We start from the raw sequence: 23,981 nt of genomic DNA, 5'->3' as shown, positions 1-23,981 counted from the left end.
GCTGTGCTGTACTGCTTGCCTGCGAAAAAGAATTATCATCAGAACCAAAAGATCCAATCCAGTTCTGCTGTGCTGTGACCAGAGCCATTGCAGATCAGATCCAGTCCAGTTGGGCCGTGCGGTGTCCAGATCGCCTTGACGCTGACCAAATCCAATGTGCCCAGCAGTCTGTCCTGACCAGAATCCCTGACCAGAATCCTGACGGTTCTGTTTCAAAACATATCTAGTGAGTATCTATAGAATAGAACTGTGTCACTGGCCTATGTACCTGGCTTAGTACAATCCCTCTCTTAAATCCATCTTATCTTGTCTTCAGAACCAGCATTGTTAGAAATATTTTTGAATTGTCTAAACTCTCTATCCTATCCCTTCTATCTTTCCTCCTGTGCTAATATTGTTAAAACTATCTTTGCGCTGATATTCTTCATCTGAAGAAGGTGAACTCCTCGGCAAGCAGTCACCCTCATCAAGTAGCTGTGTCCTGTGTGGTATTCGTTTATTCATAGTCATCCTATCGTGTTAGAAATCCCATTTGTCACTTTAAAAGCAAAATTCCATCTTCTGCTTGTAGCTAACATCCGCGGCTTTAATTCGCATCTACAACCGCATTCCAAATCCATATAGTTCTCCAGTAATTGCAATTACTGTGCACTGAAAAGTTTGCCGTGTATTTCGTTTTCGGGAAATTCTGACACGTGTAAAACAGCTTTTGATTGCTTCCGACCTCCGTTTTAAGATTCAACATTGTTTCTCAGTATTAAATCATTGCTAGTATTTATATGCAACTATCCAAAATGGCTCCCATAAGAATTTAAACAATTTCAGCAATTTAGACCATATTTAGTGTTTTTACACAGTCCATTCTCAAGATAACTTTAAAACCATTCTGACCGCTTGCCAATCAATTCCGTTTCTCTCTTGTGTTTGCTAGGGGGAAAGTGGGATTGATATTTTGTTCGAATTTTGCCATTCCTGAAATCTGTTCTCTCCTCCTATCTCTTACATTGTTTATTGGGGGTTTGAGGGGTGTGCAGTGGGAAAGAGTAACCACACTGCTATTTGATCTGAACACACACACACAAAAGTATTATTTCTGTGCTGAATTGTTTTGCTCACTATTACTCCTTGTGGATTAAAGAGATTATTTAGTGTTACATCACCCCATTGGTGATTATTATGTACCCATTAAAACATAGGGCCTCATTACGACCCTGGCGGTAAGGGGTTAACGCCAGCGTTAGCTGCGCCGACCCCTTACCGCCAATTACGAGGTCCCCTAGCGCCATGGTGCTTTTAACACCTGCTTTTAGCAGGTGTTAAAATCCATGGCGCTAAGGGACCATGGAGTTAATTACGCCACCGTAATTTACGGTGGCGTAATTAACGCCTTCCCCACTCCCATTATGCCCTATGGGGCAAAAATGGGAATGGGGAAGGGTAAATGGGGATTGGGGACTTACCGCCCCGCCTAGGTCGGAATGGGGCGGTAAGTCCGCCAACCACCATGGCGTAAACGTAGTTTACGCCATGGTGGTAAAGTCACGGCCCAGGCGGTAACTTACCGCCTGGGTCGTAATGAGGCCCATAGTGTGATTATATTGTGAATACATAAATAAATATTTAAACTTTGCAAACCAGCCTGATTCCTGGTTCAGTGTGACCGGGGATTCCAGGAGAGGGGCGTGATATGAGTGGTACATCGTTCAGAATAAAAGAACTTTTAGACACAAATAAATAAGGATTTCAGTTGTGCATTACACGCTAGGCGTTGACTTAGGTGAGTGCCGGATTGAAATCACTTACAGATTGGGGGCTCGTCACGAGATTTCTGAATTAGACATACCACTTGTGACAGTCTAACACAGCATGCTAACTGACGGGGTACATACACCTTGTTGGGCTACCACACTGTGCTAAACTGTAAAAACACCCTTCAACAGAAATGCTCAAAGGAGTTGGGCCTGTTTGCAAAGGTGCAAAAGTAAAAATAACCCAGATATAAGTCAGAAGGAAATTAATATTTCCGGAATGGCGACCCCACTGGAAATTAATATGGCAAAAGAACACCTACTGCACAAATTGTTTGTGAGGGGTGAATGGGTTGAGCAGGATGAGAATGTTTGGCTGCAGGAAATCAAACAATCAGTCACTGCCATAGAATTTGATACATGGCAGGACCAGGGTCCATTACACCAGGCACTGAGTGAACTGTATAGGGCTCCAAGAGAAATGGATCCTCAGAAATATAACTTACCCAGAGATATAACTTAGCCGGTCAAGTGGCACAGCGAGTAGAGCGCTCGCTTTGGCATCAGTGCAGAGTCTGCTAACGCAGGTTCGAATCCCGGCGGGGCCAAACTCAGCCTTTCATCCTTCCGAGGTCGATAAATGAGCACCACACACCGTGGGTAATAATAAGCAGCGCTCAGATACCTGAGGGTTCGTAGCGCTATATAAATGCCAAATTATTATTATTATTTATTATTATAAAACAGTAAAATTTGGTGGGGAATTCCATGAGACTAGGCCCACCAAGAGCATATTAAAAACCTCTTCCCAGCTAGGACAGTGTGGGGGGGAGGGTACTCAGCCAATCCTGGGAGCAAGGAAGAGTCAGAAGACTCTTCTGAGCACCACAGGTCCCTGGAAACTAGGCCCCCACATTCTGCCAGCCATTCTCAAGCTTGCAGAATCCCGGAGAGTCTAGAAGATCAGACAGCCGCCTCTGAGTCAGAGGATGAGTGGACCAGGGTGACCTGAATTAAAAAAGCCAACAAAGTCAAGAGGGCTTTACTCAAGGATCCCCTGAAACAAATAAAAGCTATTAGGAGCATCATCACGCCCTACCACAAAAATGCTAAATATTCGGATTGGGAACACCTTGAGTTATTTGAACAGATGATGGAGACTTTCCATCTGAAGGACAGCCAAAGCTGTATTCAGTATGTAAAGTGGACATTTCATCCTGAATACTCCAGCTTCTTTGCGGGGCTGGAGGATCAGAACCATTCTAGATGGTCAACCTATAGGGCGGCCATCCTGAAACACTTTTAATTCATAGGAACCCTCAAGAGGCTCGCAAGGCGCCTACAACTTACAATGTGGGGAAGACCAGGCCCCGCAAGAATTTGTTCAGGAATGAAAACACGACTTTGCGCAGACTACTAGAAGGGTGCGCACTGACAGTAAAGAATTTGTGAACACCTTCTTTCATGCTCTCCCTAAGTATATTATGACCCAGCTAGTGAGGGACTTTCACGAGAAAAGATCACTAGACTGGGTCATTAAACAAGCAACGCGCATCTATGACGTGCAGAAGCCATTGGAAAATAAAAATAGTAGTGAAAGCCCTAAAACAACCAACACCCCTGCTGCTGCTAAGGTGGCAAAGGTGAAGGTTGCCCCCATTTTTGATCTGGAGATGGGGGGACCTAAAAACCTACCCGCACAGAATCCAAATAACCCAAACCCAGAAGACCCTCGAGCCAATCCCAAACAGGTAGCCAGGGAGGTAACCCCACAAATGGGACGTCTAGCCCCCCTGATTACATCAGCCCACACTACAAGGGAAATAGACCCATCCTGGGTTATGTGTGGACTCCTCCAGCCCAAGTGGGGGGGAATCCAACCAGACAGCAGGAAACCCAGGGAACTTCCCTCCTCACTTTCCCCAGGAGGGCAGTACTCCCCCAAACACCGGACCAAATTTCTTTCCCCGATACCTGCCAAACTTCAACCCCCAAAACAACCCATCCTTCTTTCCCCACTTTTCTGAGCCCAGACAGCCCCATCCGCGAGAGGGGATGCCAAGGGTGGAGGGGTACCCAAACTTTCCTAACCAGGGGTATTACCCGAGAAGAAATAGTTACCCTTCCCGGGATAAACGCAGGGGAGACCTGAGGACCCCATACCAACTAGAAGGCCAGGTCCAGAACAATGGCACAGGATCTGGGTCGCATGCTGAGGGCTCAACAGAATCCTCAGATGAGCATGGTGGCTCAGAATGCCTCAAATCCAGGGTCTGGTGCTCCAGAACAATGACGGGGGAAGAACCCCGACAACCCACCGGTTCCCAGGGAGGAGGCACAAGGGGACGGGGGTGTAACACCTTTGAGGAAGCTTCCTTCCCCACTTGTGGAAAGCCCCTGGAAATCCAGGAATCATAACCAAAATCTCCTGCCCCCGAAAGTCTGCAACCCAAGGAGCAGAGGGTTGGTAGGAGAAATAAAGAGCCTAAAAAGACCCATTTTGTGGAGGAGGTACAAATCTTCCAGTTTGAAGGAGAGGGGTCCTCAGAGGATTCTGGGAAAAGGATCTTCTCCTTCAGGGTTGGGGGAACTCCTCCCAAAGAAAAATGTGTCCCAAAGGATCCAAATCCAGACTGGGTAGATGTGGGGACCGAGTTAAAACCGCCCATAATCAAACCCCAGAATGACAAGCACGAAAATCCCCTTGTTCAAACCCATTCTGGTGACTGCCTCCAAAAGGGGGATTGAGGGGGCAGCCCAAAATCAGAACCAGGGGAACCCAAAACTTCCCCCATATATAGCTGTCACCTTTTTCTTACAGGTTCCCAAGATCCCAAACAAAATCCTGCCCAAATCACCTCTCTGTCAGTATCCAAAGCAAGGAGGTTAACCCACCAGTTGGCCAAAAATGTACATTATCTTTGCCCCCTTGAGGAAAAGGAGGGAAGATTTTGTGCCCCGGTCCAAATACAGTGGCAATGTACAATTTTGGCACTGGTGGACACTGGATCCCAAGCTACCCTTCTGTCAAAAAGGGCTTTTGATCAGCTGAATTCGGGAAGGGGGGAGAAGTACCAAATTCCGCTCACCCCTCTTCCTGGACAACTTCAGAACTTCAACGGGAAGGAAATTCCCGTTGAGGAGACTGGGGATTTGGACATTAAAATTGGGCGACACAAGGTGAAGCACCCGGTCATAGTTGTGACTCCAGAGGGCACACCTTGTTTACTAGGGAATGACATCCTGCGTGGATTGTCTCCCCTCATAGAATGTGTAAACAAGGTCCTCTGGAGCCAGACTAGCCGACCAATAAAATTGAAACAGAGTGCCAACCATGTTAGTTTAAATGGCACATGACACATGGTTGAACAAAAACCTGACTAAATCAAATTTCACTTCCAGAATAATCAAATCCCAGAAGTGACAGTAATTGCAGTAGGACAACAAACTGGTGATGGGGAGTCTTCTCTATTTCTGAAAATCAACATTCCTTCCAGCCTAAGGTGGCATTCCACACTGGAAGGAAACACTCTGAAATTCTATACAAATTCACAATCAGAAAATTCCATTCCTATAATCCAAAAAGATGAGAAATCAGCTCAATGCATGGCTGATATTCAGAAAATTGGAGAGCAGTTGTTCATCCCTATTCAGTTAAATGAAGGGAAGGACTCTGTTCTCGCCCGAGTATGTGTGAACAAGAGTAAGAGCTTCCTCAGCGAAGCCATGTTCCGCAAACTCCCTAAAGATCCAGCCATTCCCACATTTAAACTGTTAGACAAATGGGAAATGGACCTGGAAACACCCAATTCCAAACATCTCCATAATTGTTGGGTCGTGCGAGATGTCCCTGCTGCATTTTATTTAGGCAGTGACGTTCTCAATCGCTTTGCCATTAGTTTGGACCTAATAAAATTCAAAGCCTGGTCCCGATTAGTGGGTAATCCCATGGACTTTGATGACCCAGAGAAAACATTTCGGTCAGCTCAACTGCTGCCATATGCAGTTGAAATCCAGATTGGAGAGGAAGTCACCATCCCAGAACGGACCCGACAATTCCCACTGGAAGTAAAAATTAAAAGAGGACAGAGACTGAAAAACCCTGACGCCTATGTCCATCTTAAAGCTCATTTCCAACAGCAAGGGTTGGGGGTAAACCCAACACCACAAGTCAACATAGAACATGACACCATTCCAATAGAGGTGGATAACAGCGACCTAAAGAGTATTACTCTTGCCGCAGGCACCATTATTGGAATGGCGGTTGATGACCAACATTTATCCATAGATTTAGGTAATGAACTGTTAGGACCAATCCCCAAGGACTGTTTTGACAGTGATAGCGACGATGACACAACACCAGACAGGATCTTCACCCGGCATGGGCGGAGTTTCCTGGTGTACTCTTCCTGCCCTTATGGTAAGGAAGATGTGATCTGTGACTTCAGGAGGGATGAGGTGATCTTTCAAGTACACGAGGACTGCCTTCCCCACCTGAAGCCATCAGTCCAAATCAGCACTTTGACCAGGGACTTCTCCACCCAGCTGGAAGAGGCTGCTGAGATAGCCAAACCGGAAGTCTTTCCAGGCTTCAGACAGATGGTTGAAGAGAGAGTCAACCTAGCTGATGCATGTGAGGCTCTGGAGCAAAAGCAATGATTGAAACAAATTTTCTTAGATTTTCAAGATCTCTTTGCGGTGGACTCATATGACTGTGGTCGCACCGACATCCACACAACAACCATTCCCACGGACCCTGGCATGACTCCAGTGTTTGTGAAGCAATATCACTTGCCTCTCGCATCAATGGAGTCCCTTACTGAAATAATTAAGAACCTTGAGTCCCATGGGATAATTAGTCCAGTCCACTGCAACTTCAATAATCCGGTGCTGTGGATTTTGAAACCAAACGGCCAGTGGAGACTCTGTGCTGACCTAAGGGAGCTCAACAAACGGGTCCATACTTCCCGATGGCCTCTTCCCTACATTGACCAAGGGCTGGCCCAGATCCAGGGGTCAAAGATATTCCCTGCAATAGACCTGATCAATGGGTACTGGACTGTACTGGTCAGTAGGGAGGACCAATACAAGCTGGCCTTCACCTTCGGGGGGGGCAGCAGTACACTTGGATCCAGAGTCCCTTCAGATACATCAACTCCGGCAATGAATTTAACACCTTTCTACACAAGGCCATGCCTGACTTGGGTGAAAGGGGTAACCTGGCCTATGTAGACAATGTTCTAGTCAAAAGCTCAACTGTGGATGAACACATAGTGGAGATCTGTTATGTCCTGACACAGTTGAGGGCTGCCGGAGCAAAACTCTCCTTTCAAAAGGCACAGTGGTTCAGAACCCATGTCAATTCCTTGGGGCATGAGATTACTCCTCAGGGTCTCTGTCCCGAGGCAAAGAAGGTGGAAGCACTCCAGAAATTAAAAGACCCCACAACTCTGGGGGAACTAAGGAGCCTCCTTGGACTAACTAATTACAGCAGAAAGTTCATTGAGGACTACGCAGAGATCACAAGACCCCTGATCCATCTTTTGAAGGGGGGGGTCAAGTGGGAGTGGGGTCCAGAACAAGCCGAGGCAGTAAGACAACTCAAAAGAAGCCTCTCACAAGCGCCCTGTCTAGCTTACCCTGTCAAAAACAAGGAGTTCTTCTTGAAGACAGGGTTCTCCAATACATGCTTGACCGCAGTATTATATCAAAAGCATGACAAGGTCAATAAAGTCATCTCCTATGCGAGTAAGACTTTATCCTCTGTGTAGGAAAAATTCAACGATTGTGAGAAGGCACTCCTGGCAATGGTGTGGGCATTGAAGAATTACCTCCCGTTTATTCCGGGGGAACACATCATAGTGGAGACTCCACACCAACCTTTGCAATATCTTCAAAGTGAAAGAATCCGGGCCGGAAATGTGAGTAATTTCCGAATTACTTCCTGGATTCTGTCAATGCAAGGCTTTCCTGTGGAGGTTAGATATGACCAAAACAAGAAGAGTCCCCTCGCGCAAGGTCTGGCTGACTTGCATGATTGTGCCACAGAAAACTGTCTCGAGGATGAAAGTCTTAAAATCAATGACAACATGGAGGCATACCTTAATTCCCCACACAAAGTCTATGAAGAAGACCAGTGTTAGGGAATGCCCACTGTCTATGTGGATGGGTGCTCCTACCATGTTTACAACAACGGGGGAAAAGGAACTTGTGGCCGGCGTAGGGAATGCATGGGTGAATGATGCCCCAGAACCCTCTGCTGGGTACACAATCGGTCCCCGAAGTAGTCAAGTGGCAGAGTTGATGGCTGTGCAACACCAACTCCACGAACTGGTCATAATCACAGATTCATGTTATGTACGGAACGGGTTTGTGGAGCACCTGGTTAACTGGAAAACCAGAGGCATGCTATGTGCTAATAACAAACCATTGAAACATGGGAAATTAATACAAAATATTGATGATCTGGTCACCTCGAATGGGATGACCATCTACTGGAAAGAGATCAAGGGTCATTCTAAAGTAGAGGGACCAGACAAAACTGGGAATGATCTAGCTGATCAGCTGGCCAAAACCAGAGCCATCCAAGGGGATCTACTTGAGACTGAGTCCCTGTTGGGGGAAATCCAGGTCACTGCTATCACTAGGTCCCAGACAAATGCTCAGAATGAACTCTCAACTGCACAATGGAGTAAGGAGACCCCAAAAAGGGGATCAAAAAGGGGATCTAATAATTGGTAAGTTTTATCAACACATTGAGGACCCTGAGAACTTCCCCTGACGGATACCAATTACATTGGGAAAGAGGACCTCAGAGTGTTGATGAAATGTCCAAAAATGTTCCGAATCCAAGACGGTTTGTTGGTGAGGAGATCCATAGCTGGCCATGACCAGTGGGTGGTCCCCACCTCATTCCGAAGCCTGATGCTAAGTCACACCCATGATGCGGCCACAGCCGGTCATTGGTGGTTTCATACGACACTAGAAATCTTGCAAGAGGTTGCATACTGGCCACACATGGGGCAGGACCTCGACCAATACTTGAAGGGGTGTCTTGTGTGTGCACAATTTCAGCCAATATCACTCACACACCGTGCTCCCCTCCAAAAGAGGGGGATGACACTGCCTTGGTCAGATTTACAAGTCGATTTTATCAGGCCCGTGATTCGCTCCTCTAGGGGGAACAAGTACATGTTGACCGTGACATGCTTGTTCACTAAATGGATGGAATGTCTCCCGGCCCCAAATTGCAAGACAGAAACAGCATCTGCCCTGATGATCAACCACATCTTCTCGCATTTTGGACTACCCCAAAGGATTGTGTCAGACGGAGGTAGCCACTTCACTAGCAAAGTGATGACAAAGATGTGGGAGATACTTGGGGTCAAAAGAAAACTACACATTGGGCCTCATTTCAAGATTGGAGATAGCCATGGCGCTATTAGCGAATAGCAGGTCCGTTATTAGCGCCCTGGTCCCTTAGCAGGACCCATAAAGGATGTGTGGTCAGACCACACGTTCTGTACGGTTCCCGCTAAGGGACCTAAGAATTGGGCGGTAAGGGTTTACCGGCACCGGTCTCCTTACCGGTGTTTGGTGCCCGGTATCCCTTACCGCTCAACTCAGAATGAGGCCCATTGCCTATCGGCAGCCTCTAGTGGTGGAGTTGAGAGATACAACAAGACAATTGTGAGCATATTAAAAAAGTTTGTGGCAGATTCTGGGCCAAGTTGGAACATTCGATTACCTCTTGTCCTGATGGCCATCAGATCTCTACCCCTTCTTCTGCAACAAAAATGTCTCAGTTTGAGCTGATGACTGGACAAAGGATGGTGCTTCCCCAGAATCTGCTCTACAGAACCCAAGAGCAGACCTTCATAAATGCCTCCACAACTCATGAGTATGTTGAGAATGAGTATGTTGAGAATCTGAGAAAACATCTTCAACATGCTTTTGCCTATGCTCAGCGGAATCTAGAAAGATCTGAAGACAGTATGAAGACTCCCTATAACCCTAAGACAACTAAAAAAGAAGACCAAGAAGGAGACTGGGTCTATTTGTACAATTTCCAAAGGAACCAAGCCAAACATCTCAAATTCCTCCCTACTTGGCGGGGTCCTTTTGAAATTGTAGACAATCACCAGCCGCCTACAAAATCTGCATCCCCAAGGGCAGTTTGGCAGAAACGGGAAGACAAGTGGGCCCACATCAACCAGCCGCAGTGTTGCCATCCCAGGCATACTGTGCGGCAAATAGAGGTGCCAACCGGAAACCAAGAGGGGGACATTCCGGATCCCTAGAAAAATTCCAACAGTTAAAACCATTCCACCTGTCAAAATCATTGGGAATTACAGACGGGGGGTATTGTAAACAGTATTCAATGTATGCATCTGCCCCACTACATGAATAGTAGTGGGGAGAATTCCATAACCATGCTCTGTTCTGTCTCATAGCACTGAAACCAAGGATTCTAAGTACCAAGGAGACTGGGAGGAAAGACTCTGTGTTCTGATGGTGCCAGAAATATCAAAATGTCCGCAAAACCCTTGTGCACGCCAAAACCTTAGAAAGTTGCGCTTTGCAACACAAAAAGATGGCTGCCCAACATGCTATGCATGTTGTCAGTGGTGGAACAGAGATCTCTCTCCTGAAACATGTCACTGGGCTTCACAACAAGTGAAAATGGAGTACAGAGGGAAAAGCAGTGCTCTGCTAAAGGAAATCCAAAAATCTTGCTTTAAATCTTTTTCTTGGTTGCTGAAACTGCAGAATGCCGGCACAAAACACCCTCAAACATCCAGAATTCTTGCTGGGTGCTACAATTCACTTAGCATAAGAAATCATGGTGAACATACAATGTTCTGAAAAGCTGAAAGTATCAAAGAAACATCCACAGCCAAAGTTGCCTGCCTGTGGAATCTGTCAAAATCTGGGTGCAGTACCCTCGGCCACCTGAATGACAGCTGTCAGAAGCCTCCATGATAAACTTTTAAACTTGTACGAACTGACATCAAATGGTTGAAAATTAAGTGACCTGTTACTGAGAGTAACCTATGTTGTAATTGTTTAAATCCCATGGTTTAGAATCTGGAATAAGTATTCTAGCTGCTTGTTTGAAATTACAAGTTGTTTAAGCCAAGGAAAAATGCAACAGAATAACATTTAAATTTAAGCCTGGCTAAAAGCAACCAAACCAGTATAACAGCTTCCCCAACAGAGGCAAGGCCTCTCCCTTCTGCTTCCCTCCACCAGGAAATCACACCTATGTGATGATTATAGGCAGGGGGAAGGAGACAATGGACATCCTCCAGCCAAAGGGAACTGCCAAGTGTGAAGGGTCGTAAATGGCCTTTGCTCAGGAGGAACTGGGAGGATACTGCTTCTGAACTGCAAAGAGACAGAAGGAGGCGGAGACAAACAACCATGTGCTGCTTAACAAGGACAAAAGACACATTTTAAAAAGACTGATAACTTACTGTGTAAAATTGTCAAAATCACAAAAATAACAGAATTGGTAATGTAAATATTGGCTGCACATTTTAAAAGGTGCCAGAACTCTGTGACTTGTTCTGGGAAGAAACGGTGGAAAATGGGATATTACACAAAATGTATTTTTGATAGAAGCATGAAACTTCATACACTTATGGCCATGTTCAATGCGCATTTTTGTAGAAATGTGCTCCTAAATTGGACATTGTGTTCCAGATGAAAAGGACAAAATTCTGTAAAAAGCAGACACAAGATCTTACAGCGACGGGGTTTGGAGGAGTATCTGCTACCCAAAATATGTAATCTGTATATATGATTGTATAGAGGTTGTACACATGGAAATATGTATTGTACCAAAAGTAGATTTTGTGTTCAAGAGGCTAGGGGTGGACTCTAGGCCTCATAAACCCACATCATCAAGATCACACACTGTTTTTCTCCTCCTATCAAGGCAGAGAGGAGACCCTGACCAATCCCTGGCAAAGGGGCACACTTGGGATAAACCAGCACACACACCCCTTTATCATAAGCATAAATAGAGACAGCTCAGCACTGAAAAAGACAGACAGATTCACCCACTACCCGTTTGCTGGCGGAGCACCCTGCAGCAGAATAATCCATCTTACTTGCTCCAGACTCCAGAAACTTGGCAAAGCTGAAAGGCCCATTATATAGCTGAACCATTCTCAGCTAGGCCTTAAATTCCAGAACCAGAATCCCACTACAAAAGGGGAGCATCAAAATATATACAGCCGGGCTGTGCTGTACTGCTTGCCTGCGAAAAGAATTATCATCAGAACCAAAAGATCCAATCCAGTTGTGCCGTGCTGTGACCAGATCCATTGCAGATCAGATCCAATCCAGTTGTGCCGTGCGGTGTCCAGATCGCCTTGACACTGCCCAAATCCAATGGATCCAGCAGTTTTTCCTGACCAGAATCCCTGACCTGAATCCCTGACCAGAATCCTGACGGTTCTGTTTCAAAACATATCTAGTGAGTATCTATAGAATAGAACTGTGTCACTAGCCTATGTACCTGGTTTAGTACAATCCCTCTCTTAAATCCATCCTATCTTGTCTTCAGAACCAGCATTGTTAGAAATATTTTTGAATTGTCTAAACTCTCTATCCTATCCCTTCTATCTTTCCTCCTGTGCTGATATTGTTAAAATTATCTTTGCGCTGATATTCTTCATCTGAAAAAGACAAACTTCTCAGCAAGCAGTCACCCTGATCAAGTGGCTGTGTCCTGCTTGGTATTCGTTTATTCATAGTCATCCTATTGTGTTAGAAATCCCATTTGTCACTTTAAAAGAGCATTCCCGTTTTTCCATTCTTGCACCTATCTCGAAAAACAACCTCCACTAAAACGTCCATAACTTCCTCCGTTTTTGTGTTAGAAACAAAATTCCAACTTCTTCTGGTAGCTAACATCTGCATCTTTAATTTGCATCTAAAATTCTAAATCCATATAGTCTGAAATGTTTGCTGTGAATTTTGTTTTCTGGAAATTCTGACACGTGTAAAACAGCTTTTGATTGCTTCCGACCTCAGTTTTAAGATTTCACATTGCTTCTTAGTATTAAATCATTTCTAGTGTTTATGTGCAACTATCCAAAGTGGCTCCCATAAGAATTTAATTTAAACATTTCAGCAATTTAGGCCATATTTAGTGTTTTTACCCAATCCATTCTCAAGATAACTTTAAAACCATTCTGACCGCTTGCCAATCAATTCCGTTTCTCTCTTGTGTTTGCTAGGGGGAAAGTGGGATTGATATTTTGTTTGAATTTTGCCATTCCTGAAACCTGTTCTCTCCTCCTATCTCTTACATTGTTTACTGGGGGTACAAAAGTATTATTTCTGTGCTGAATTGTTTTGCTCACTATTACTCCTTGTGGATTGAAGGATTATTTAGTGTTACATCACCCCATTGGTGATTATTTTGTACCCATTAAAACATAGTGTGATTATATTGTAAATACATAAATAAATATTTTAACTTTGCAAACCAGCCTGATTCCTGGTTCAGTGTGACCGGAGGGGAGGGGATTCCAGGAGAGGGGCATGATATGAGTGGTACATCGTTCAGGATAAAATAACTTTTAGAAACAAATAAAAGGATTTCATTTGTGCATTAAACGCTAGGCGTTGACTTAGGTGAGTGCCGGATTGAAATCACTTACATTTAAAATGCACCAACTTTTGAAAGTCCCAATGGCATACAAATCAAAAAGTAAAGTGAATCAACAATAGACATGGGAAGGAAGACAAGTTGGGCTAAACAAATGGCAGAATACTTTGTCCCTACCAAAAACACAGTTTTGTGTGAGGATCCCACCACCTGGGCAACTTGCAAATAAAGTGTATCAACAAGCCCAGTCCATTAATGTTTAAAATAGTCTTGTTTCCTTCTAGAAATGTTCTACTACCCCAATGTAGCTGAGTTAGCAGAGTTCTTCAACGGTTCATCGACGGATCCCTCTTGTGTGGACTCCCTTTAAGACAGGAGCCACAGGTCATCGAGATTCCTCGAGCTTCTGCCTTTGCAGTGCTCATCAACGATCGGTCGTGGACATCCTGTGAAGATGAGGCGTGCGGGGGAACCTCGATGATGAGAGTTTGTTGCCGCAAAGAGTACTTGGTGAAGAACATAGGCCCAACAATGACGTCGGGCCGTCGGTGTCTGGCGTCGGTGATTGGGATCGACCATGGCTAGCTTTTGGATCTTCGTCGGCGTCTTTGTGGACTTCGGATGGCGGGAAACCCACTGGCAGATTCCCTCGGTTCGTTGACGACCTCGACTTTCTCCGGTGGGACAAAGCAGTCAACAGAGATGGTAAGGGAGTCCTTGTTTTCACAGTGTCTTAGGCAATGGAGCATTGCAGCTCCAGTCAACGAGGTTACATCGGTCCTCTGAACCTCGGTCGACGATGAGGTCGTCGATGCCCTCAACGTCCTGGTACTTACTTCAATGTTTCCTCTGGGGTCCCCATCTCCGGTTGGCAGTCTTTCGGGACTGACTTCCAGGGAGCCTTGGTGAAGGTAAGCTGGTGCACGATGGTTCCTCGTAGCTTGGGAAGAGGTCTCGTAGCCAGGTCCTCTCTTGGATCAATTCTTGGAGACACAACAGCTTTTGGATTGTGTCGAAGGAAAGTATGAGCAGAGCCTTCTTCCAGGTGGTCTTCAAGGTTAAGCATCAAGTTTCGACCTCAGCTTCTGAGCGATTCTAGTCAGTCAGAGGTCCCCAGATATACTGTTCGGTCTCTCATTCACACTGCTGAGCCAGGCAGCCAATCATTCACAAGAGCATTCAGCAGGTAGGCAGCCAGTCAGGCTCACAGTGCATTCAGGCCATTTTTCTCTGTCTAGACCCTCACAACAAGGAATGTGGATTGGGACAAGCAGCCAGCTTTTCAGCACACCACACTGCATTCATACCAGTTTTGGACAGGGCTGTCTCATTCATTGTGTCACACTCCAGAAACCAGACATCCATAACATGAAATATATATTGGTCACACACTCCATTCACCCAGGTCCCACCCCAAGGGTGTACCCACAACATACAGGCATTGGGAAGTCTCCAGCCAGTCTGGCCTGGACATCCCCACGATACCATATATGGAACTTCCACCCAACAGCCAGCAAGGGGAAGGGACAGAGTCAGGGCTTCCCAGGACTTGGAAAACAAGGTAACAGGCAATAGAAAGCAAGAGGCCATAGGGGCCAGCTTGTCTCCTATCAGAAGATTAATGGGGTGGAAAGGTGATTTGCGCTCAAGTAAACTTAGACCATAGTAGTGTTCAACATCAGAAAATACAGTTTTTCAAGAACAAATCAATTGAACAGAATTATATTTTTATATGTATATATATATATATATATATATATATATATATATATATATATACAATGAAAATACTTTGTTAAAGGGACGTTATGGTTAAGTTGCGCTACTAAAAACCTATGAAATTCACTGAAAAAACTTTGTTAAAGGGATGTTATGGTTCCAAGTAAAACCGAAAAACCCCTGAAATTTGCCAGTTATAGTAAGCTAAGCCACCATAACTTGCGCCACCACGGTGCACTGCTAAGACTAACACCGGGGACATCAAAGATGACATCACAAATGTCATTGATGACATCACTAATGACATCACATGTCTGGCTAACTCTTTTTTCCTTTACTGATATATCTAGGCCAGTAACAGTCAGGAACTAAAAATTCAAAAAGTACTATATTTGGAGACTTATACTTCAAATATGTTCTTAGAGTAATTCACTTAGGGTACACTTACAGCATATGAAACACATACAAAGGGGAAAACACAGACTTGGAAGAAAGCAATGCTTTATATGTATGAAGATGATTAGTAAGGTTATCAACACTGTCTTATAGTTCTGTTGTTTTTTAATTATTGTACTTTCCCTGGATATGCTCATATTTGTACACATTGCAACAAAGTTATTTCATTGAATTTCATTGGCTTTTATTAGTGCAACTTAACCATAACGTCCCCTTAACAAAGATTTTTCATTGAATTTCATAGGTTTTTATTAGTGCAACTTAACCATAACGTCCCTTTAACAAAGTTTTTTAATTGAATTTCATAGGTTTTTACCAGTGCATGCTATTTTCCTACAATTTACTAATATCATACTTACCCAATATAGCAATATTTGTGTCCAATTTACAAAGTGTCACCTTAAAACTCTGCCATTTCCCACCTTCTAGAATCATGTTTAACCCTTATATACACTTTTTGGAACTATTTCAACTAGTTTTGCATCCGTAAACGTCTATGAACATCTGACTTCATTGCGTACCTTCCGGACAGTGCCAAATGACCATACCCTGGCGCGCGGCATGATGACGTGTCCGAGAACCCGTCTGCACTTCACGATAAGATCACTGCTTCGCGGACAGTTCAGAACTGCATTTTCTATAGAATCAATAAGATTTTCCAACATTTCCATTTACATTTTGTGTTATGCTAATGGGAATATTGTGGCGTTCATCCTCCGTTCCAGGGAGTGGATTTGTGTATACCGGCCCAGCAGCCCAAGTTATCAGCCCAAGCGAAGTGAGGGTGGATAACAAGGTCTCTGGACCATTATCTCCCCATTCCAGCCCTTGAAATGGGGGATGAAGGCCATTATCACCCCAGGTTCCCAAAGCGGGAACCCGGGGTGCTAAAAAAGAGAATTTTTCTTCCTACACCGGGACGCCTGTGGCGTCCCGGTGTAGGAAGGAAAATCCTTTTCCAAGATGTCCACCATAGAAAGGGAAGGTGAGGGTTCCATACAGGCCCCTCTTCGCTTTCCATTACAGCCTGCAGAAGGCAAAAAGAGAACCCTATGACCATATTACTACAAGCACATTTTTCTTCCCTTTCAGATCTATCATAATTTTCAATAACTTTACCACAAAGCCACTTCCAGGTGGACATGGCCACTTGAATCCTATGTTCTGTCCCTTGTGGTCATGGACAGTAGCCAGATTGTCTGGATCATGACCTTATTCCATGACCCGGACAATCTGGCCACTGCCCATGGCCACAGGCTACCCCTCAGTCACTAAAGGTATACCGCTATTTTTTATAGCTACAGTATGACACTTGGCAAATAATAAAACACTGGCACATTTCCAAAACCATGCTTGTAGGTCCTTGCCAATGCTCCTTAAGCAAGTTCGCTGGAAATCCACCCATGTTTTATTTTTTCAAAAGTGTCAAATGTATGCACATACAATCGTCATACAACCTAGCCCCCACTTGACAAGATCCATTCAGACTTTACAAAAACATCTATATCTAGATCTATAATCGTTTTGCAAACCTTTGTGTAGATTTGTCAAATGACACCACATTTATAAGCCTTTATAATATTTGGGGACTCCCCGCTAATTTTGCTCCCGTTTGACAAAATCCCACCAAACTTTTCAAAAACGTGTATATCTAAATATATGATCAATTTCCCAAATTAAGTGAGGATTCGTCAAATGGCACCTCATTTATAAGCCTATACATTAATTAGGGACCCCCCCTCTAATTTTGCCCCCTCATGACACAATCCCACCAATCTTTGCATACTCACTCAGAATCATGTCAGGAATATACATGCACAATTTCATGCAGTTCCATTAAGTGGCGCCAAAGTTATAAGCCATCCAAGAACTGCATTTCACAAACCCTGTAATGCTGAGTTGTCCGCAAACTTTCACAGGACTGTTCGCGAACATCTGAACTGTTCGCGGACTTTCGCGGCAAAAAACATCCGTTTTTTTTGCTTCTTGCAGCCATATCCCATCCCATCCTCATCACCCCTCACATCCCCAGAGATTATTTCATAAGTTTGACAACTGAAATGTTGTGTTTTATAACATGCTTTTACCGCGATGTCCGCGGACAGTGGTGAAGTCCGTGAATCCAAGATGGCGAGCGTTTCCAAAAATCTGACGCACTTCACGCTCTTCACCATCCAATCAGCGAACACGTTGCATGTCCGTGGACATTACATAACCCGATTAGCCAATCAGGACACTGTCTGCGGACCGAACAGGGAAGTGTGTCCGTGGACCGAACATAGATATCACTAATTTTTTGTGACCTACTTTTTGGTCATTTTAAAAGAAACTACTGGACGGATTTTCACCAAATTTGCAAAAGCCCGCTTTTGGGACCAAGCCACTGCTCCTGGTCCAAATTTGATGAAAATCCGTCCAGCGGTTTGGGCTGTAGACGTGAGCAAAGTTTTTTTCCCATTCAGTCTATGGGAAAAAATATGTTTTGGGACCCCCCCTATAATTTATATATATATATATATATATATATGGTATGCTGTTTAATCCAGATTATAGACAGCTGACACGTGTTTCGACCCGCAGGTCGTTTTCAAGCCTGAGTTCTTCAAGGTGACATATTATTGATCTAAACATAGTTAAAGCAAATGGACCATCCAATTTGTCCATTTGAAACAAATCAAAGTTATACGTTTCGACAACAGTAATTCAAAATCCGTAATTTGTGTAAATGTGAAGTAAAAAGTGTTACAAATAATTTGTAAAAACCATCATTAGAAATCATCAAAAACAAACGTGCCACATTTCGGGTTGCCAGTGGAGGGATCAATCAATTGATACAGGAAATTGACAAAAAACAACATTAAGGAAAAAGAAAAAGAAAGAGAACCAAAATGTAATAAAGCCATTACGATTTATATGTTCATCTTTAGTGTATCATGCAGTACCCAGATATTGAGGCACTGTGCCAAACTTGACTTGCCACCAGGAGGACAAAATAGAGTGAAGTAATAGGGATCAACCCTAAAACAACCTAATAATGAAGTTGCAAATGCGCAAACATCACCCGTGTGATTGAGTTTATTGCCATTGATATTATAGTGAATTCCTCAGAGTGAACCAAAGTAAAGAAGTAGAACTATTCTTTCCCTGAACTCTTTTTGTAAAGTAATGAGAATAAAGTGTGAAGGGGGTTATGAAGTATGTCAATTTTAAACTTGTAACAAAAAGGGAAAATAATTGAGATATAAGGTATGTAAAACATATCTCTGAATGAAGATTAATTATTTAAAGCACTCTTCTTAGAGTTAAATCATCCTCAAGATTGCGTGGTTGAGATTTCATACAATACTCATATAGCCCATCAATGGGTGCAACGTCATTTAGTTGTCCAACAGACAATATATACCTAAGATCAAGAAATAGTATTAGGGCATTGGATATATATCAGCCAATATATTGCTTAATGTTTGCCTATAAGGTTCCTCAAAAAATTCTTCATATAACAATGAATCCGTATGATAAGATTGGGGATCCTTACCCAGAAATCGGTTGAAAAAGATATGAATAAAGGGGCCCAAAAGGGACCCAATTCTCGCGTTCTGGCAATTCCGTCCATGATATAAGCAACAAAAAGCCGCCATCGGCACTACTATATGCAACCCGAACGGCACTGAAGTAAGTAAGCTTACTGGCACCGTTGTTTCTGCACCGACACACTACAACTCTGCCGGGTGGGTCTGACCTGCCAGGCGGGACGGCACCTGCCTGCAGAGTTTCATGAAGCACCAGTACTGCACCAGCACCGTTATTAACAGTGCCTGTGCTTCTGTGGTTCCCACTCCCATAGAGTCCTATGGAACTCTATGAGAATGAGGAACATTTTACCAGTACCTGACTTCCCGGCCGCCGGGGTTGTAATCCCCCGGTGTTAACGGGAAGTCAGGCACTGGTAAATATTTATGGGTCCGGCGGCAACCTGCCGGTATCACCGGCACAGTTACCGCCGGACCCGTAATAGGCCCATTTGTCTCTTACAATTGGACCTAGCGAGTGCATTAGTATGCCTCTGAGGCGGCGTGCCTCCCTGACACCTGTTGCATCAATGTAGATATTGAGCTCCTTGAGCCACCTATTCCACTGGGGTGCCAGACTACTAGTGTCTGAAATGGCAAATGGCTGTACTGCCTGTAGTTGCAGAGATTCATATCCCCCATCATCCCTGGGCATCGGATTGCAAGCGGAGGAGCTACTTACTCCTTCACATTCTCTGACATGATGGCTGTGTACTGTGTGGCATGGCTCTGGGGGAGGGGGCTAGTTTTGCACTCTCACCTTTATTTTATGGTCCTAATGCTGTCATTCTGTGAACAGCAGTGGTTGGTGCTGACTGGCGAGGTGGGCCTTTCAGGCCATGTGCACTTTCCTATGCACGTTGAGATCGCCCACATGGAGTAAATGAGGAGCTGGGCACAATTCATGTGCCAGATGAGCCAGCTGGAGCAGAAGTATGCGCATGGGGCAGGGCCCGCTTACTGTTGGGCGTTATTGAGCCCCAACGCTGGGCTCGCAGCAGAGTGGGACAAGCGGCAGCAGCAATGGTGCTGTGCGCACAGGTGGCGGCCCGACCCTTGACTGTGTCCTTGATGCGGCTGCGGGTGTCAGTTTACCTTGCGCACGATTTCTGCCAGCGCGGTCAGAGGTATAACCCGTGCATCCATCCATTTTGGACCCCTTACATTTTGGAGCAATAACTCATACTTCCTTTTCCCCCCAGAAAAGCGTAACATGAGCCTTGCTTAGTTTTGTTTGGCATAAAAGGCAGCAGATTTATTTTCCACAGATCATAGAACACACTGCACACATTAGTGGAAATATTTTGGAAGATGCGGCGACTGCTCCGTTTCCGAAACCTGCTTCCCCCTTGCTTTCCAAAAGTCCATCATAGGCCCAACTCTACCAACCCTTTGTGCCTGAGCCTCGCCTGACCCTGCAGGTCACCGTGGGCAGGGAGAGTGCCGTTGCCTTGGGGGAAGCTGAGCCCTTGTTGTTCCCCCCAGACGCCCCTGCCGTGTTAGGCTCCCAGGGGGCGCTGGGTCTGGAAAGGGCGAAGACCCTTCCCGCTTTCTCCTGGCTCATCCGGAGTCTGTCTCTTGTGTTTGGTTGCCCAAACACCGCCACACCGCCTGTCGTCCTGCGACGTCGACGACCAGGCCTCCTGCTTGTCCCTGTTTGTAGGGTGGGTGGGTGGAAAACGAATTCCTCAGTGGCAGGCGGGTCCCAGTGCCAGGGGTGAATGAGTTCTGCAGTGGGGACCCGCCTGTTTTAAAGGGGGTAACTCCTCCCTTTTCCTTTGTCCCGTTTTCGCGGGCTTTCTCCCACTTTTGCTGCGCACATTTCTTCGCGGGCTTTCCCGGATTTGCCGCGCTTTGCCTCCCCTCCTCTGAGGAGGGGTGGAGGGCGCTTTCGGAGGAGGACACCGCCCGGGTTATCGGGGTGCCTCCTCCATTTTGGGATTCCTCGTCGACACCGGGCATATCACAGCAGGGTTCAGCTTCGTGATCCTCGTCGCCATTGTTAGATCCGCGCTTGGCTGACGATATTAATTAAACAAGACACGCAATGAAACACAGGAGCCTGATCTTTGCATTGGCACCTTCTTTATTACTCTGGCGCAGACTGGAGATTTTGGCGGTAACTCTGCTTACAAATACGTGGTCAGCTACGACCCAAGCAAACAGTGAAAGAGGCGATCGCCTGTCCCTGCGTAGTAGAGTGGTTGGACATTAGAGGGCCCACCCAAGAAAGTACGCAACATCACAAGAGTTGCATTTGCTGCTTTTTTAAACCAACAAAGGAGATGCTATTAGAGACAGACAGAGGATGAACGGTGCTGTCATTTCTCGGCAGATTTCCTGTACTCAGTTGCAGGAAATACTCAACGTGTCCAATACTTTCATCAGCGGGTTTGAATGGGCGCAAGTAAGAGGGGTCTGACTAGCATAGACAAAGAGTGCATAAGTCCTGTTTGAGTAGTGGGTGCAGAAACATCACGTTCAGACCTCACCCGCTCTGCAGATGTTTAGGGGTTTTGACTGTACATCCCAAGTGCTACTGTGTGCAGTGCAGATATTGCCAGAGGGGAAACATGAGTTTGTTTTTCTGTAATTTCCAGGAACAGAAGCTCTGCAGTGAAATGACTGTTGCTGTGATCTGTGTGTGTTAGATCCAATGTTGAATTATTTCGCCATTGAATGATGAAGTGCGAGACATAAAGCTGTTTTTTGGCACAGCAGGTTGGATGACTGTTGCAGAGTTCAGTAGGTATTTTGATAATGGCTGAGATCTGTTGTGTTGCGAACTGCCTTTAAATCCTATTGCATTTTCACAATTTATTCTTAAAAGTGTGTTGCAAACTGCATGGTTTACACATTATTTCAAATTAACTCTTGGGAAGAACTGCTCCCCACCTCCCCCCGAACTACATTTGGATTGTGTCTCCGGGGCTTTGGTGATTGAGTCTCTGGTGTGCTACGGGGACTGGTGCGTGGTGGTTGGAGGCTATGGTGATTGGGGTGGGGTCTATGTTGTTTGGGCCTATGGATGGGAGCTACAGAGATTGTGGCAGATGTTATGTTGATTGGGGCTGTTGATGGGGACTATGGAGATTGCCTTCCTGCCTTCAGGACTACCCTATGCAATAAACATGTAAACACTGGCCTCAGGCACTCAACGGTCAAAATATTGTTACATATTCCAGCCTGTACCTGGTATATGTTTTTACTCTTACCACTTCACCACCCAGTATACATCATTCAATCCAAGAATGTTTGTATGTAAAGCCACATTGCCTTAGGACTACCACCACTTTCTTTAATTGACTACTTTGTCGGTCATTTCTTTCCCTATCTTCAGTAAATACAAACACTGAGTATTTAGTTAGTCCCGTAAATGTGCCTTCTTATCAGTGTTGGCCTAAGCCTGATAGAGTGATTTTTAAAGCAACTCTTTAGGTATTTGAAATGTTGACAAAGCACATGAAAGATTTTAATGTCACAGAAACTGAAAATGCACCACTGCAAGTTATTGCATTAGAAACTCACGTGCTCACCTGTGCCTGGATGTTGTGCTCTCGTTAGCAAGGATTGGAATACTCCGAAAGTGTTCATTTTTGCAGCTCTCATTACACAGAGTGTGTGCCCTGTTTGAATGTGGCTCTATGCATTACCGTGGCTGCAAAATAGCAGGAGCAGGACTCAAGAACAAAACAGATGTAGTACAAACATTAAAACCATCTTGTGTAGCTAGTCAGTCATCAACACCGCAGTCACTAGATCTACGGCATAAGAGCAGCAACATTTTCTGGGATCACAGTACAGAATGTGGTTGGTGTAGTGACTCGCTACAGTTTAGAGGTGTGCAGTGCAGGCCTTTGGGTTCATCCCAGTGCTGTGCTTAGTATAGCATCAAATGGCACCGCAAAGATGCAGTGCCCACCTTGGTCCCCAGACTTTCCTCCGCACACAGTGCTATTGTACAGAGGAATGGTGGCAAGTTGTCGTTTTTTGCCCAGTAGTATGCAGAACTTCCCCACTTTGGACGTTCTTTCTGGAGCATGAAGATGCATCCTCCTACACTTTTCTGGCTGTGTAGGTGATTGTGGCTTATTTGGTACTATGGGTGGCACACACCGACGTTTTGCACTTTCTGATCTCACAGGCTGTCTTTGAAACACCTGGTACAAAGGTGGAAGAGTAGCGTTGTCTTTTCCTCCTGTCTCTGTAACTCTGGCAGTATCCTCCTCCTTCTCATGTATATTGCACTTTTGCAAAATGTGTTGTAGCCGGGACTGAGGTGGATCCCCACCCTTACCTTGTTTGTGGTCATCACCATTATCTTCACTTATCCTCAGTGGATGTAGATGTTGGTGGAGACAAGGAGCAACCCACATACTCCACCTGTGCACTTTTTTGTACAATGAGTGCTTCCATCTACCCCAGCACTTTTAGGTGACCAGGTGTGCTAGCACTCATAATAGTCACTTCTCTGTAACCACAAGGAGATGGCACATTGCTGAATCAGTTACATCCACTGACTGCAATCTCTTAAATCCAAAGAATTAAAATACTCTTTTCTACGCAAGCAACAAGCCATTGGTGCGGCCACAAAAAGATGGCACACTTATTTACAACCACTCAATGTAATCTCTGACTTGTCACCAAAACATTTTGTGATATTATTCTCCTCACTCCCACAAGAAATGTAAAGTGGACTTATTTCATAAAGAGTGGCCTGTGAAATGTAGTGCAGACATTAATAGTTTCAAAAAGACGGCCTACACCATTTGACTTTCCTCCCTCTCCCTCTGCTAAATCATGTTGCATTTTTAGTTTGGGCTGTTAGGTGGCAATTCCGCCACCTATAAACTGAAACTATTGCAT

Source organism: Ambystoma mexicanum, chromosome 8, assembly GCF_040938575.1.
Source record: "Ambystoma mexicanum isolate Mex_15411 chromosome 8, UKY_AmexF1_1, whole genome shotgun sequence".
Lineage (NCBI taxonomy): Eukaryota > Metazoa > Chordata > Amphibia > Caudata > Ambystomatidae > Ambystoma > Ambystoma mexicanum.
The sequence above is the reverse complement of the archived record's forward strand: the minus strand, read 5'-3'. Positions refer to the sequence as shown.